Here is a 17,910-nt window from a genome sequence, read left to right as displayed (position 1 = left end):
ACTGACTGACTGACTGACTCACTGACTGACTGACTCACTGACTGACTCACTGACTGACTCACTGACTGACTGACAGATTCACTCACTGACTGTCTCACTGACTGACTCACTGACTGACTCACTGACAGATTCACTGACTGACTGACAGACTCACTGACTGACTGACTCACTGACTGACTCACTCACTGACTGACTCACTCACTGACTGACTCAATCTCACTGAAAGACTCACTCTCACTTACTGACTCACTCTCACTGACTGACTCACTCTCACTGACTGACAGACTCACTGACTGACTGACAGACTCACTGACTGACTGACTGACAGACTCACTCACTGACTCACTGACTGACTGACTGACTGACTCACTGACTGACTGACTCACTGACTGACTCACAGACTGACTGACTGACTGACTGACAGACTCACTGACTGACTGACAGACTCACTCACTGACTGCCTGACTCACTGACTGACTGACAGACTCACTCACTGACTGACTCACTGACTGACTGACTGACAGACTCACTGTCTGACTGACAGACTCACTCACTGACTGGCTGACTCACTGACTGACTGACTGACTCACTGACTGACTCACTGACTCACTGACTGACTCACTGACTGACAGACTCACTGACTGACTCACTCTCACTGACTGACTCACTCACTCACTCACTCACTGACTGACTCACTCACTCACTGACTGACTGACTGACTGACTCACTCACTCACTGACTGACTCACTCACTCACTGACTCACTGACTGACTCACTGACTCACTGACTGACTGACTGACTCACTGAATGACTGACTGACAGACTCACTGACTGACTGACTCACTGACTGACTGACTGACAGACTCACTGACTGACTGACTCACTGACTGACTCACTGACTGACTGACTGACTGACAGACTCACTGACTGACTGACTGACAGACTAACTGACTGACTGACTGACAGACTCACTCACTGACTGACTGACAGACTCATTGACTGACTGACTGACAGACTCACTCACTGACTGACTGACAGACTCACTGACTGACTACCTGACAGACTCACTGACTGACTGACAGAATCACTGACTGACTGACAGACTCACTCACTGATTGACTGACAGACTCACTCACTGACTGACTGACAGACTCACTCACTGACAGACTGACTGACTCACTGACAGACTGACTGACTCACTGACTGAGTGACAGACTCACTCACTGCCTGACAGAATCACTCACTGCCTCACTCACTGACTGACTGACTGACTGACAGACTCACTCACTGACAGACTCACTCACTGACTCACCACCTGACTCACCACCTGACAGACTCACTCACTGACTGACAGACTCACTCACTGACTGACAGACTCACTCACTGACTGACTGACAGACTCACTGACTGACTGACTGACAGACTCACTCACTGACTGACTGAGAGACTCACTCACTGACTGACTCACTCACTGACTGTCTGACAGACTCACTCACTGACTGTCTGACAGACTCACTGACTGACTGACAGACTCACTGACTGACTCACTGACTGACTGACTGACTCACTGACTGACTGACAGACTCACTCACTGCCTGACAGAATCACTCACTGCCTCACTCACTGACTAACTGACTGACTGACAGACTCACTCACTGATAGACTCACTCACTGACTGACTCACTCACTGACTGTCTGACAGACTCACTGACTGACTCACTCACTGACTGACAGACTCACTCACTGACTGACAGACTCACTCACTGACTGACTCACTGACTGACTCACTGACTGACAGACTCACTGACTGACAGACTCACTCACTGACAGACCCACTGACTGACAGACCCACTGACTGACAGACTCACTGACTGACTCACTCACTCACTGACAGACCCACTGACTGACAGACCCACTGACTGACAGACTCACTGACTGACAGACTCACTCACTGTCTCACTCACTGACTGACTCACTGACTGACTCACTCACTGACTAACCGACAGACTCACTCACTGACTCACTGACAGACTCACTCACTGCCTGACTCACTGACTGACAGACTCACTGACTGACAGACTCACAGACTGACAGACTCACTCACTGACAGACCCACTGACTGACAGACCCACTGACTGACAGACTCACTGACTGACTGAGTCACTGACTGACTCACTGACTGACTGACTCACTGACTCACTGACTCACTGACTGACTGACTCACTGACTCACACACTGACTGACTGATTGACAGACTGACTGACAGACTCACTCACTGACTGACAGACTCACTCACTGACTAACTCACTGACTGACAGACTCACTCACTGACTGACTCACTCACTGACTGACTGACAGACTCACTGACTGACTGACTGACTGACTGACTGACTGACTCACTCACTGACACTCACTGACTGATTGACAGACTCACTGACTGACTGACAGACTCACTGACTGACTGACTGACTGACTGACTGACTGACTGACTCACTGACTCACTCACTGACTGACTGACTGACTGACTGACTGACTGACTGACTCACTGACAGACTCACTGACTGACTCACTGACTGACTCACTGACTCACTCACTGACTCACTCACTGACACACTCACTGACTCACTGACTGACTGACAGACTCACTGACTGACTGACAGACTCACTCACTGACTGACAGACTCACTCACTGACTGACTGACAGACTCACTGACTGACTGACAGACTCACTGACTGACTGGCAGACTCACTGACAGACTGACTGACTCACTCACTGACTCACTCACTGACTGACTGACTCAATGACTGACTGACTCACTCACTGACAGACTCACTGACTGACAGACTCACTCACTCACTGATTGACTGAAAGACTCACTCACTCACTGACAGACTCACTCACTGAGACTCACTGACTGACTGACAGACTCACTGACTGACTGACAGACTCACTGACTGACTACCAGACTCACTGACTGACTGACTCACTGACTGACTCAGTCACTGACTGACTCACTGACTGACTGACTCACTGACTGACAGACTCACTGACTGACTGACAGACTCACTGACTGACTGACAGACTCACTGTCTTTCTGACTCCCTGACTGACAGACAGACTCACTCACTGACTGACAGACTCACTCACTCACTCACTGACTGACAGATTCACTCACTGACTGACTGACAGATTCACTCACTCACTGACTGACAGACTCACTGACTGAGAGACAGACTCACTCACTGACTGACTGACAGACTCACTGACAGACTCACTGACTGACTCACTGACTGACAGACTCACTGACTGACAGACTCACTGACTGACTGACAGACTCACTGACTGACTCCCTGACTGACTCACTGACTGACAGACAGACTCACTCACTGACTGACAGACTCACTCACTGACTGACTGACAGACTCACTGACTGACTGACTGACTCACTGACTGACTCACTCACTCACTGACTCACTCACTGACTCACTGACTGACTGACTGACAGACTCACTGACTGACTCACTGACTGACACACTCACTGACTGACTCACTCACTGACTCACTCACTGACTGACTCACTCTCACTGACTGACTCACTCTCACTGACTGACTCACTCTCACTGACAGACTCACTCTCACTTACTGACTCACTCTCACTGACTGACTCACTCTCACTGACTGACAGACTCACTCACTGACTGACAGACTCATTTACTGACTGACTGACAGACTCACTGACTGACTCACTGACTGACTGACTGACTCACTGACTGACTCACTGACTCACTGACAGACTGACTCACTGACTGAATGACTCACTGACTGACTGACTCACTGACAGACTCACTGACTGACTCACTGACTGACTGACTGACTGACTCACTGACTGACTCACTGAATGACTGACTGACTCACTGACTGACTCACTGACTGACAGACACACTGACTGACTGACTCACTGACTGACTGACTGACTGACTGACTCACTGACTGACTGACAGACTCACTCACTGACTGACTGACTCACTGACTGACTGACAGACTCACTGACTGACTGACTGACTCACTGACTGACTGACTCACTCTCACTGACTGACTCACTCACTGACACTCACTCACTCACTCACTGACTCACTCACTGACTGACTCACTCACTGACTCACTCACTCACTCACTGACTCACTCACTCACTCACCGACTCACTCACTGACACTCAGTCACTCACACTCACTCACTGACACTCACTCACTGACACTCACTAACTGACACTCACTCACTGACTCACTCACTGACTGACAGACTCACTGACTGACTGACTGACAGACTCACTGACTGACTGACTCACTGACTGACTCACTGACTGACTGACTGACAGACTCACTGACTGACTGACTGACAGACTCACTGACTGACTGACTGACTGACAGACTCACTCACTGACTGACTGACAGACTCACTCACTGACTGACTGACAGACTCACTCACTGACTGACTGACAGACTCACTCACAGACTGACAGAATCACTGACTGACTGACAGACTCACTCACTGATTGACTGACAGACTCACTCACTGACAGACTGACTGACTCACTGACAGACTGACTGACTCACTGACTGACTGACAGACTCACTCACTGCCTGACAGAATCACTCACTGCCTCACTCACTGACTGACTGACTGACTGACTGACAGACTCACTCACTGACAGACTCACTCACTGACTCACCACCTGACAGACTCACTCACTGACTGAGAGACTCACTCACTGACTGACAGACTCACTCACTGACTGACTGACAGACTCACTGACTGACTGACTGACAGACTCACTGACTGACTGACTGACTGAGAGACTCACTCACTGACTGACTCACTCACCAACTGTCTGACAGACTCACTCACTGACTGTCTGACAGACTCACTGACTGACTGACAGACTCACTGACTGACTCACTGACTGACTGACTGACTCACTGACTGACTGACAGACTCACTCACTGCCTGACAGAATCACTCACTGCCTCACTCACTGACTAACCGACTGACTGACAGACTCACTCACTGACAGACTCACTCACTGACTGACTCACTCACTGACTGTCTGAGAGACTCACTGACTGACTCACTCACTGACTGACAGACTCACTCACTGACTGACAGACTCACTCACTGACTGACTCACTGACTGACTCACTGACTGACAGACTTACTCACTGACTGACAGACTCACTCACTGACTGACAGACTCACTGACTGACTGACTGACAGACTCACTCACTGACTGACTGACAGACTCACTCACTGACTGACTGACAGACTCACTCACTGACTTACTGACTCACTGACTGTCTGACAGACTCACTCACTGACTGTCTGACAGACTCACTGACTGACTGACAGACGCACTGACTGACTCACTGACTGACTCACTGACTGACTCACTGACTGACTGACAGACTCACTCACTGCCTGACAGAATCACTCACTGCCTCACTCACTGACTGACTGACTGACTGACAGACTCACTCACTGACAGACTCACTCACTGACTGACTCACTCACTGCCTCACTCACTGACTGACTGACTGACTGACTGACTGACTGACTGACTCACTGACTGACTGACTGACTGACAGACTCACTCACTGACTGACTCACTCACTGACTGACAGACTCACTCACTGACTGACAGACTCACTGACTGACTGACAGACTCACTCACTGACTGACAGACTCACTCACTGACTGACAGACTCACTCACTGACTCACTGACTGACAGACTCACTCACTGACTGATAGATTTACTGACTGACAGACTCACTGACTGATAGACTCACTGACTGACAGACTCTCTGACTGACTGACTGACAAACTCACTGACTGACAGAGTCACTGACTGACTGACTGACTGACTGGCTGACTGACTCACTGACTGTCTCACTGACTGACTCACTGACTGACTCACTGACAGACTGACTCACTGACTCACTGACTGACAGACTCACTCACTGACTCACTCACTGACTCACTTTCACTGACTGACTGACTCACTCTCACTGACTGACTCACTCTCACTGACAGACTCACTCTCACTTACTGACTCACTCTCACTGACTGACTCACTCTCACTGACTGACAGACTCACTCACTGACTGACTGACTGACAGACTCACTGACTGACTGACAGACTCACTCACTGACTGCCTGACTCACTGACTCACTGACAGACTCACTCACTGACTGACTGACTCACTGACTGACTGACTGACTGACAGACTCACTGTCTGACTGACAGACTCACTCACTGACTGACTGACTGACTGACTGACTGATAGACTCACTCACTGACTGGCTGACTCACTGACTGACTGACTGACTCACTGACTGACTCACTAACTCACTGACTGACTCACTGACTGACAGACTCACTGACTGACTCACTCTCACTGACTGACTCACTCACTCACTCACTCACTGACTGACTCACTCACTCACTGACTGACTGACTGACTCACTCACTCACTGACTGACTCACTCACTCACTGACTCACTGACTGACTCACTGACTCACTGACTGACTGACTGACTCACTGAATGACTGACTGACTGACTCACTGACAGACTCACTCACTGACTCACTCACTCACTGACTGACTCACTCTCACTGACTGACTGACTCACTCTCACTGACTGACTCACTCTCACTGACTGACTCACTCACTCTCACTGACTGACTCACTCTCACTGACAGACTCACTCTCACTTACTGACTCACTCTCACTGACTGACTCACTCTCACTGACTGACAGACTCACTCACTGACTGACTGACTGACAGACTCACTGACTGACTGACAGACTCACTCACTGACTGACTGACTCACTGACTGACTAACTGACTGACAGACTCACTGACTGACTGACTCACTGACTGACTGACTGACTGACAGACTCACTGACTGACTGACAGACTCACTCACTGACTGACTCACTGACTGACTGACAGACTCACTCACTGACTGACTGACTCACTGACTGACTGACTGACTGACTGACTGACTCACTGACTGACTCACTGACTGACTGACTCACTCACTGACTGACTCACTGACTGACCGACTCACTGACTGACTCACTCTCACTGACTGACTCACTCACTGACACTCACTCACTCACTGACTGACTCACTGACTGACTGACTGACTGACTGACTGACTGACTCACTGGCTGACTGACTCACTCACTCACTCACTGACTGACTGACTCACTGACTCACTGACTGACTCACTGACTGACTGACTCACTGACTGACTGACTGACTCACTCACTGACTCACTCACTCACTGACTCACTCACTGACTGACTCACTCACTCACTGACTGACAGACTCACTGACTGACAGACTCACTGACTGACAGACAGACTCACTCACTGAATGACTGACTCACTCACTGACTGACAGACTCACTGACTGACTGACTGACTCACTCACTGACTGACTGACAGACTCACTCACTGACTGACTGACTCACTGACTGACTGACTCACTGACTGACAGACTCACTGACTGACAGACTTACTGACTGACAGACTCACTGACTGACTGGCAGACTCACTGACTGAATAACTGACTGACTGACTCACTGACTGACAGACTCACTGACTGACAGACTCACTGACTGACTGACTGACTGACAGACTCACTGACTGACTCACTGACTGACTCACCGACTGACTCACTGACTGACAGACTCACTCACTGACTGACAGACTCACTCACTGACTGACAGACTCACTCACTGACTGACTGACAGACTCACTCACTGACTGACAGACTCACTCACTGACTGACTGACTCACTCACTCACTGACTGACTGACTCACTGACTGACTCACTCACTGACTCACTGACTCACTGACTGACTGACAGACTCACTGACTGACAGACTTACTGACTGACAGACTCACTGACTGACTGGCAGACTCACTGACTGACTGACAGACTCACTGACTGACTGACTCACTGACTGACAGACTCACTGACTGACAGACTCACTGACTGACTGACTGACTGACTCACTGACTTACTGACTGACTGACTGACTCACTGACTGACTCACTGACTGACTGACTGACTGACTGACTGACTCACTCTCACTGACTGACTCACTCACTGACACTCACTCACTCACTGACTGACTCACTCACTGACTGACTGACTCACTGACTGACTCACTCACTCACTCACTCACTGACTGACTGACTCACTCACTGACTGACTGACTCACTCACTGACTCACTCACTCACTCACTCACTTACTCACTGACTCACTCACTGACACTCACTCACTGACACTCACTCACTGACACTCACTCACTCACACTCACTCACTGACACTCACTCACTGACTCACTCACTGACTGAAAGACTCACTGACTGACTGACTGACAGACTCACTGACTGACTGACTCACTGACTGACTCACTGACAGACTCACTCACTGACTGACTGACTGACAGACTCACTCACTGACTGACTGACTGACAGACTCACTCACTGACTGACTGACAGACTCACTCACTGACTGACTGACAGACTCACTCACTGACTGACTGACAGACTCACTGACTGACTGACAGAATCACTGACTGACTGACAGACTCACTCACTGACTGACTGACAGACTCACTCACTGACAGACTGACTGACTCACTGACAGAATGACTGACTCACTGACTGACTGACAGACTCACTCACTGCCTGACAGAATCACTCACTGCCTCACTCACTGACTGACTGACTGACAGACTCACTCACGGACTGACTGACAGACTCACTGACTGACTGACTGACAGACTCACTCACTCACTCACTGACTGACAGACTCACTGACTGACTGACTGACAGACTCACTCACTCACTGACAGACTCACTGACTGACTGACTGACAGACTCACTGACTGACTCACTGACTGACTGACAGACTCACTCACTGACTGACTGACAGACTCACTCACTGACTTACTGACAGACTCACTCACTGACTGACTGACAGACTCACTCACTCACTCACTGACAGACTCACTCACTGACTGACTGACAGACTCACTCACTGACTCACTGACTGACTGACAGACTCACTCACTGACTGACTGACAGACTCACTCACTGACTGACTGACAGACTCACTCACTGACTGACTGACAGACTTACTTACTGACTGACTGACAGACTCACTCACTGACTGACTGACAGACTCACTCACTGACTGACTGACTGACAGACTCACTCACTCACTGACAGACTCACTGACTGACTGACTGACAGACTCACTCACTGACTCACTGACTGACTGACAGACTCACTCACTGACTGACAGATTCACTGACTGACAGACTCACTGACTGACTGACTGACAGACTCACTGACTGACAGACTCACTGACTGACTGACTGACTGACTGACTGACTCACTGACTCACTGACTGATTCACTGACTGACTCACTGACTGACTCACTCACTCACTGACTCACTCACTCACTGACTGACTCACTCTCACTGACTGACTCACTCACTCTCACTGACTGACTCACTCTCACTGACTGACTCACTCTCACTGACAGACTCACTCTCACTTACTGACTCACTCTCACTGACTGACTCACTCTCACTGACTGACAGACTCACTGACTGACTGACAGACTCACTCACTGACTGACTGTCAGACTCACTGACTGACTGACTCACTGACTCACTGACTGACTGACTCACTGACTGACTTACAGACTGACTGACTTACAGACTGACTCACTGAATGACTGACTCACTGACGCACTGACTCACTGACAGACTCACTGACTGACTCACTGACTGACTCACTGACTGACTGACTCGCTGACTGACTGACTCACTGACTCACTCACTCACTCACTCACTCACTGACTGACTGACTGACTGACTGACTGACTGACTGACTCACTCACTGACTGACAGACTCACTCACTTACTGACTGACTGACTGACTGACAGACTCACTGACTGACTGACTGACTGACTGACTCACTGACTGACTGACTCACTGACTGACAGACTCACTGACTGACTCACTGACTGACAGACTCACTGACTCACTCTCACTGACTGACTCACTCACTGACACTCACTCACTCACTCACTCACTGACTCACTCACTGACTGACTGACTCACTGACGGACTGACTCACTGACTGACTGACTGACTGACTGACTCACTCACTCACTGACTCACTCACTGACTGACTCACTCACTGACTGACTCACTTACTGACACTCACTCATTGACACTCACTGACACTCACTCACTGACTAACTCACTGACTCACTCACTGACTCACTGACTCACTCACTGACTGACTGACTCACTGACTGACAGACTCACTCACTCACTGACTCACTGACTGACAGACTCACTGACTGACAGACTCACTGACTGACAGACTCACTGACTGACTCACTGACTGACTGACTCACTGACTGACTGACTCACTGACTGACAGACTCATTCACTGCCTCACTCACTGACTGACTCACTGACTGACTCACTCACTGACTGACTGACAGACTCACTCACTGACTGACTGACTCACTCACTGACTGACTGACAGACTCACTCACTCACTGACTGACAGACTCACTCACTCACTGACAGACTCACTCACTGCCTGACTCACTGACTGACAGACTCACTGACTGACAGACTCACTGACAGATCCACTGACTGACAGACCCACTGACTGACAGACTCACTGACTGACTGACTCACTGACTGACTCACTGACTGACTGACTGACTCACTCACTGACTCACTGACTGACTCACTGACTGACTCACTGACTGACTCCCTGACTGACTGACTGACTGACAGAGTCACTCACTGACTGACTGACAGACTCACTGACTGACTGACTGACAGACTCACTCACTGACTGACTGACAGACTCACTGACTGACTGACTGACTGACAGACTCACTCACTGACTGACTGACTGACTGACAGACTGACTGACTGACAGACTCACTGACTGACTGACAGAATCACTGACTGACTGACAGACTCACTCACTGATTGACTGACAGACTCACTCACTGACTGACTGACAGACTCACTCACTGACAGACTGACTGACTCACTGACAGACTGACTGACTCACTGACTGACTGACAGACTCACTCACTGCCTGACTGACAGACTCACTCACTGACTGGCTGACAGACTCACTCACTGACTGACTCACTTACTGACTGTCTGACAGACTCACTCACTGACTGTCTGACAGACTCACTGACTGACAGACTCACTGACTGACTCACTGACTGACTCACTGACTGACTCACTGACTGACTGACAGACTCACTCACTGCCTGACAGAATCACTCACTGCCTCACTCACTGACTGACTGACAGACTCACTCACTGACAGACTCACTCACTGACTGACTCACTCACTGTCTGACAGACTCACTGACTGACTCACTCACTGACTGACAGACTCACTGACTGACTGACAGACTCACTCACTGACTGACTCACTGACTGACAGACTCACTTACTGACTGACAGACTCACTCACTGACTGACAGACTCACTGACTGACTGACAGACTCACTCACTGACTGACTGACAGACTCACTCACTGACTGACTGACAGACTCACTCACTGACTGACTCACTCACTGACTGTCTGACAGACTCACTCACTGACTGTCTGACAGTCAGTGAGTCTGTCAGTCAGTCAGTGAGTGAGTCTGTCAGTCAGTGAGTGAGTCTGTCAGTCAGTCAGTCAGTGAGTCTGTCAGTCAGTGAGTGAGTCTGTCAGTCAGTGAGTGAGTCTGTCAGTCAGTGAGTCAGTCAGTGATTGAGTCTGTCAGTCAGTCAGTGAGTCTGTCAGTCAGTGAGTGAGTCAGTCAGTGAGTCTGTCAGACAGTGAGTGAGTCAGTCAGTGAGTGAGTCTGTCAGTGAGTGAGTCTGTCAGTCAGTCAGTCAGTCAGTCAGTCAGTCAGTCAGTGAGGCAGTGAGTGATTCTGTCAGGCAGTGAGTGAGTCTGTCAGTCAGTCAGTGAGTCAGTCAGTGAGTCAGTCAGTGAGTCAGTCAGTGAGTCTGTCAGTGAGTCTGTCAGTGAGTCAGTCAGTCAGTGAGTCATTCAGTCAGTGAGTCAGTCTGTCAGTGAGTCAGTGAGTCAGTCAGTGAGTCAGTCAATCAGTCAGTGAGTCAGTCAGTGAGTCTGTCAGTCAGTGAGTGAGTCTGTCAGTCAGTGAGTGAGTCTGTCAGTCAGTGAGTCAGTCAGTGATTGAGTCTGTCAGTCAGTCAGTGAGTCTGTCAGTCAGTGAGTGAGTCAGTCAGTGAGTCTGTCAGACAGTGAGTGAGTCAGTCAGTGAGTGAGTCTGTCAGTGAGTGAGTCTGTCAGTCAGTCAGTGAGTGAGGCAGTGAGTGATTCTGTCAGGCAGTGAGTGAGTCTGTCAGTCAGTCAGTGAGTCAGTCAGTGAGTCAGTCAGTGAGTCAGTCAGTGAGTCTGTCAGTCAGTCAGTGAGTCTGTCAGTCAGTCAGTGAGTGAGGTTGTCAGTCAGTCAGAGACTCTGTCAGTCAGTCAGTGAGTGAGTCTGTCAGTCAGTGAGTGAGTCTGTCAGTCAGTGAGTCAGTCTGTCAGTCAGTGAGTCAGTCGGTGAGTCAGTCAGTGAGTCAGTCAGTGAGTCAGTCTGTCAGTCAGTCAGTGAGTCTGTCAGTCAGTGAGTGGGTCAGTCAGTGAGTCTGTCAGACAGTCAGTGAGTCAGTCAGTGAGTGAGTCTGTCAGTGAGTGAGTCTGTCAGTCAGTCAGTCAGTCAGTCAGTGAGTGAGGCAGTGAGTGATTCTGTCAGGCAGTGAGTGAGTCTGTCAGTCAGTCAGTGAGTCGGTCAGTCTGTCAGTGAGTCAGTCAGTCTGTCAGTGAGTGAGTCTGTCAGTCAGTCAGTGAGTGAGTCTGTCAGTCAATCAGTGAGTGAGTCTGTCAGTCAGTCAGTGATTCTGTCAGTCAGTCAGTGAGTCTGTCAGTCAGTCAGTGAGTGAGTCTGTCAGTCAGTCAGTGAGTGAGTCTGTCAGTCAGTCAGTCAGTCAGTGAGTCTATCAGTCAGTCAGTGAGTGAGTCTGTCAGTCAGTCAGTGAGTCTGTCAGTCAGTCAGTGAGTGAGTCTGTCAGTCAGTCAGTCAGTCAATCAGTCAGTGAGTCAGTCAGTCAGTCAGTCAGTGAGTCAGTGAGTGAGTCAGTCAGTCGGTCAGTCAGTGAGTCAGTCAGTCAGTGAGTCTGTCAGTCAGTGGGTCTGTCAGTCAGTGGGTCTGTCAGTGAGTCAGTCAGTCAGTGAGTCTGTCAGTCAGTGAGTCAGGCAGTGAGTGAGTCTGTCAGTGAGTGAGTGAGTCTGTCAGTCAGTGAGTGAGTGAGTCTGTCAGTCAGTCAGTCAGTGAGTCTGTCAGTCAGTCAGTGAGTGAGTCTGTCAGTCAGTCAGTGAGTGAGTCAGTCAGTGAGTCAGTCAGTGAGTGAGGCAGTAAGTGAGTCTGTCACTCAGTGAGTCAGTCAGTCAGTGAGTCAGTCAGTCAGTGAGTCAGTCAGTGAGTCTGTCAGTCAGTGAGTCTGTCAGTCAGTGAGTCTGTCAGTCAGTGAGTCAGTGAGTCTGTCAGTCAGTGAGTCAGTCAGTCAGTGAGTGAGTCAGTGAGTCAGTGAGTCAGTGAGTCAGTGAGTGAGTGAGTGTCAGTGAGTGTCAATGAGTGAGTGTCAGTAAGTGAGTCAGTCAGTGAGTGAGTGAGTCAGTGAGTGAGTGAGTCAGTGAGTCAGTGAGTGAGTCAGTGAGTGAGTGAGTCAGTGAGTGAGTCAGTCAGTCAGTCAGTGAGTGAGTGAGTCAGTCCGTCAGTGAGTCAGTCAGTCAGTGAGTGAGTCAGTGAGTGAGTCAGTGAGTGAGTGTCAGTGAGTGAGTCAGTCAGTGAGAGTGAGTCAGTGAGTCTGTCAGTCAGTGAGTCTGTCAGTGAGTCTGACTCACTGACTGACTCACTGACTGACTGACTGACAGACTCACTCACTGACTGACTGACAGACTCACTGACTGACTGACTGACAGACTCACTGACTGACTGACTGACTGACAGACTCACTGACTGACTGACAGACAGACTCACTCACTGACTGACTCACTGACTCACTGACTTACTGAGAGACTCACTCACTCACTGACTGACAGACTCACTGACTGACAGACTCACTCACTGACAGACTCACTGACTGACTGACTGACAGACTCACTGACTGACTGACTGACTGACTGACAGACTCACTTACTGACTGACTGACAGACTCACTCACTGACTGACTGACTGACTCACTGACTGACTCACTGACTCACTCACTGACTGACTGACAGACTCACTCACTGACTGACTTACTGACTCACTCACTGACTCACTCACTGACTGACTCACTCTCACTGACTGACTGACTCACTCTCACTGACTGACTCACTCTCACTGACTGACTCACTCTCACTGACTGACTCACTCTCACTGACAGACTCACTCTCACTTACTGACTCACTCTCACTGACTGACTCACTCTCACTGACTGACAGACTCACGCACTGACTGACAGACTGACTGACTGACTGACTGACAGACTCACTGACTGACTTACTGACTGACTGACTGAATCACTGACTGACTCACTGACAGACTGACTCACTGACTTGAATGACTCACTGACTGACTGACTCACTGACAGACTCACTGACTGACTCACTGACTGACTCACTGACAGACTCACTGACTGACTCACTGACTGACTCACTGACTGACGAACTGACTGACGAACTGACTGACTCACTGACTGACTCACTGACTGACTCACTGACTGACTGACTGACTCACTGACTGACTGACTGACTCACTGACTGACTGAGTCACTGACTGACTGACTGACTGACTGACAGACTCACTGACTGACTGACAGACTCACTCACTGACTGACAGACTCACTGACTGACTGACTGACTGACTCACTGACTGACTCACTCACTCACTGACTCACTCACTGACTTACTCACTGACTGACTGACTGACTGACTCACTGACTGACTCACTCACTCACTGACTCACTCACTGACTGACTCACTCTCACTGACTGACTGACTCACTCTCACTGACTGACTCACTCTCACTGACTGACTCACTCTCACTGACTGACTCACTCTCACTGACAGACTCACTCTCACTTACTGACTCACTCTCACTGACTGACTCACTCTCACTGACTGACAGACTCACTCACTGACTGACAGACTCACTCACTGACTGACTGACAGACTCACTCACTGACTGACTGACAGACTCACTCACTGACTGACTCACTCACTGACTGTCTGACAGACTCACTCACTGACTGTCTGACAGACTCACTGACTGACAGACTCACTGACTGACTCACTGACTGACTCACTGACTGACTCAATGACTGACTGACAGACAGACTCACTCACTGACTCACTGACTGACTGACTGACTGACTGACTGACTCACTGACTGACTGACAGACTCACTCACTCACTGACTGACAGACTCACTGACTGACTGACAGACTCACTCACTGACTCACTGACAGACTCACTGACTGACTGACAGACTCACTGACTGACTGACTGACAGACTCACTGACTGACTGACTGACAGACTCAGTCACTCACTGACTGAAAGACTCGCTCACTGACTGACTGACAGACTCACTGACTGACTGACTGACTGACAGACTCACTCACTCACTCACTGACTGACAGACTCACTGACTGACTGACTGACAGACTCACTCACTGACTGACTGACAGACTCACTGGCTGACTGACTGACTCACTGACAGACTCACTGACTGACTCACTGACTGACTCACTGACTGACTCAATGACTGACTGACAGACAGACTCACTCACTGACTCACTGACTGACTGACTGACTCACTGACTCACTGACTGACTGACAGACTCACTCACTCACTGACTGACAGACTCACTCACTGACTGACAAACTCACTCACTGACTCACTGACAGACTCACTGACTGACTGACTGACAGACTCACTGACTGACTGACTGACAGACTCACTCACTGACTGACTGACAGACTCAGTCACTCACTGACTGACAGACTCGCTCACTGACTGACTGACAGACTCACTGACTGACTGACTGACTGACAGACTCACTCACTCACTGACTGACTGACAGACTCACTGACTGACTGACTGACAGACTCACTCACTGACTGACTGACAGACTCACTGGCTGACTGACTGACTCACTGACTGACTGAGTCACTGACTGACTGACTGACTGACTGACAGACTCACTGACTGACTGACAGACTCACTCACTGACTGACAGACTCACTGACTGACTGACTGACTGACTCACTGACTGACTCACTCACTCACTGACTCACTCACTGACTTACTCACTGACTGACTGACTGACTGACTCACTGACTGACTCACTCACTCACTGACTCACTCACTGACTGACTCACTCTCACTGACTGACTGACTCACTCTCACTGACTGACTCACTCTCACTGACTGACTCACTCTCACTGACTGACTCACTCTCACTGACAGACTCACTCTCACTTACTGACTCACTCTCACTGACTGACTCACTCTCACTGACTGACAGACTCACTCACTGACTGACAGACTCACTCACTGACTGACTGACAGACTCACTCACTGACTGACTGACAGACTCACTCACTGACTGACTCACTCACTGACTGTCTGACAGACTCACTCACTGACTGTCTGACAGACTCACTGACTGACAGACTCACTGACTGACTCACTGACTGACTCACTGACTGACTCAATGACTGACTGACAGACAGACTCACTCACTGACTCACTGACTGACTGACTGACTGACTGACTGACTCACTGACTGACTGACAGACTCACTCACTCACTGACTGACAGACTCACTGACTGACTGACAGACTCACTCACTGACTCACTGACAGACTCACTGACTGACTGACAGACTCACTGACTGACTGACTGACAGACTCACTGACTGACTGACTGACAGACTCAGTCACTCACTGACTGAAAGACTCGCTCACTGACTGACTGACAGACTCACTGACTGACTGACTGACTGACAGACTCACTCACTCACTCACTGACTGACAGACTCACTGACTGACTGACTGACAGACTCACTCACTGACTGACTGACAGACTCACTGGCTGACTGACTGACTCACTGACAGACTCACTGACTGACTCACTGACTGACTCACTGACTGACTCAATGACTGACTGACAGACAGACTCACTCACTGACTCACTGACTGACTGACTGACTCACTGACTCACTGACTGACTGACAGACTCACTCACTCACTGACTGACAGACTCACTCACTGACTGACAAACTCACTCACTGACTCACTGACAGACTCACTGACTGACTGACTGACAGACTCACTGACTGACTGACTGACAGACTCACTCACTGACTGACTGACAGACTCAGTCACTCACTGACTGACAGACTCGCTCACTGACTGACTGACAGACTCACTGACTGACTGACTGACTGACAGACTCACTCACTCACTGACTGACTGACAGACTCACTGACTGACTGACTGACAGACTCACTCACTGACTGACTGACAGACTCACTGGCTGACTGACTGACTCACTGACTGACTCACTCACTGACTGACTCACTCTCACTGACTGACTGACTCACTCTCACTGACTGACTCACTCTCACTGACTGAATCACTCTCACTGACAGACTCACTGACTGACAGACTCACTGACTGACTCACTGACTGACTGACAGACTCACTCACTGACTGTCTCACT

This window comes from Triturus cristatus, unplaced genomic scaffold (assembly GCF_964204655.1).
Source record: "Triturus cristatus unplaced genomic scaffold, aTriCri1.1 SCAFFOLD_141, whole genome shotgun sequence".
Taxonomy (NCBI): domain Eukaryota; kingdom Metazoa; phylum Chordata; class Amphibia; order Caudata; family Salamandridae; genus Triturus; species Triturus cristatus.
This window is presented reverse-complemented; position numbering follows the sequence as displayed.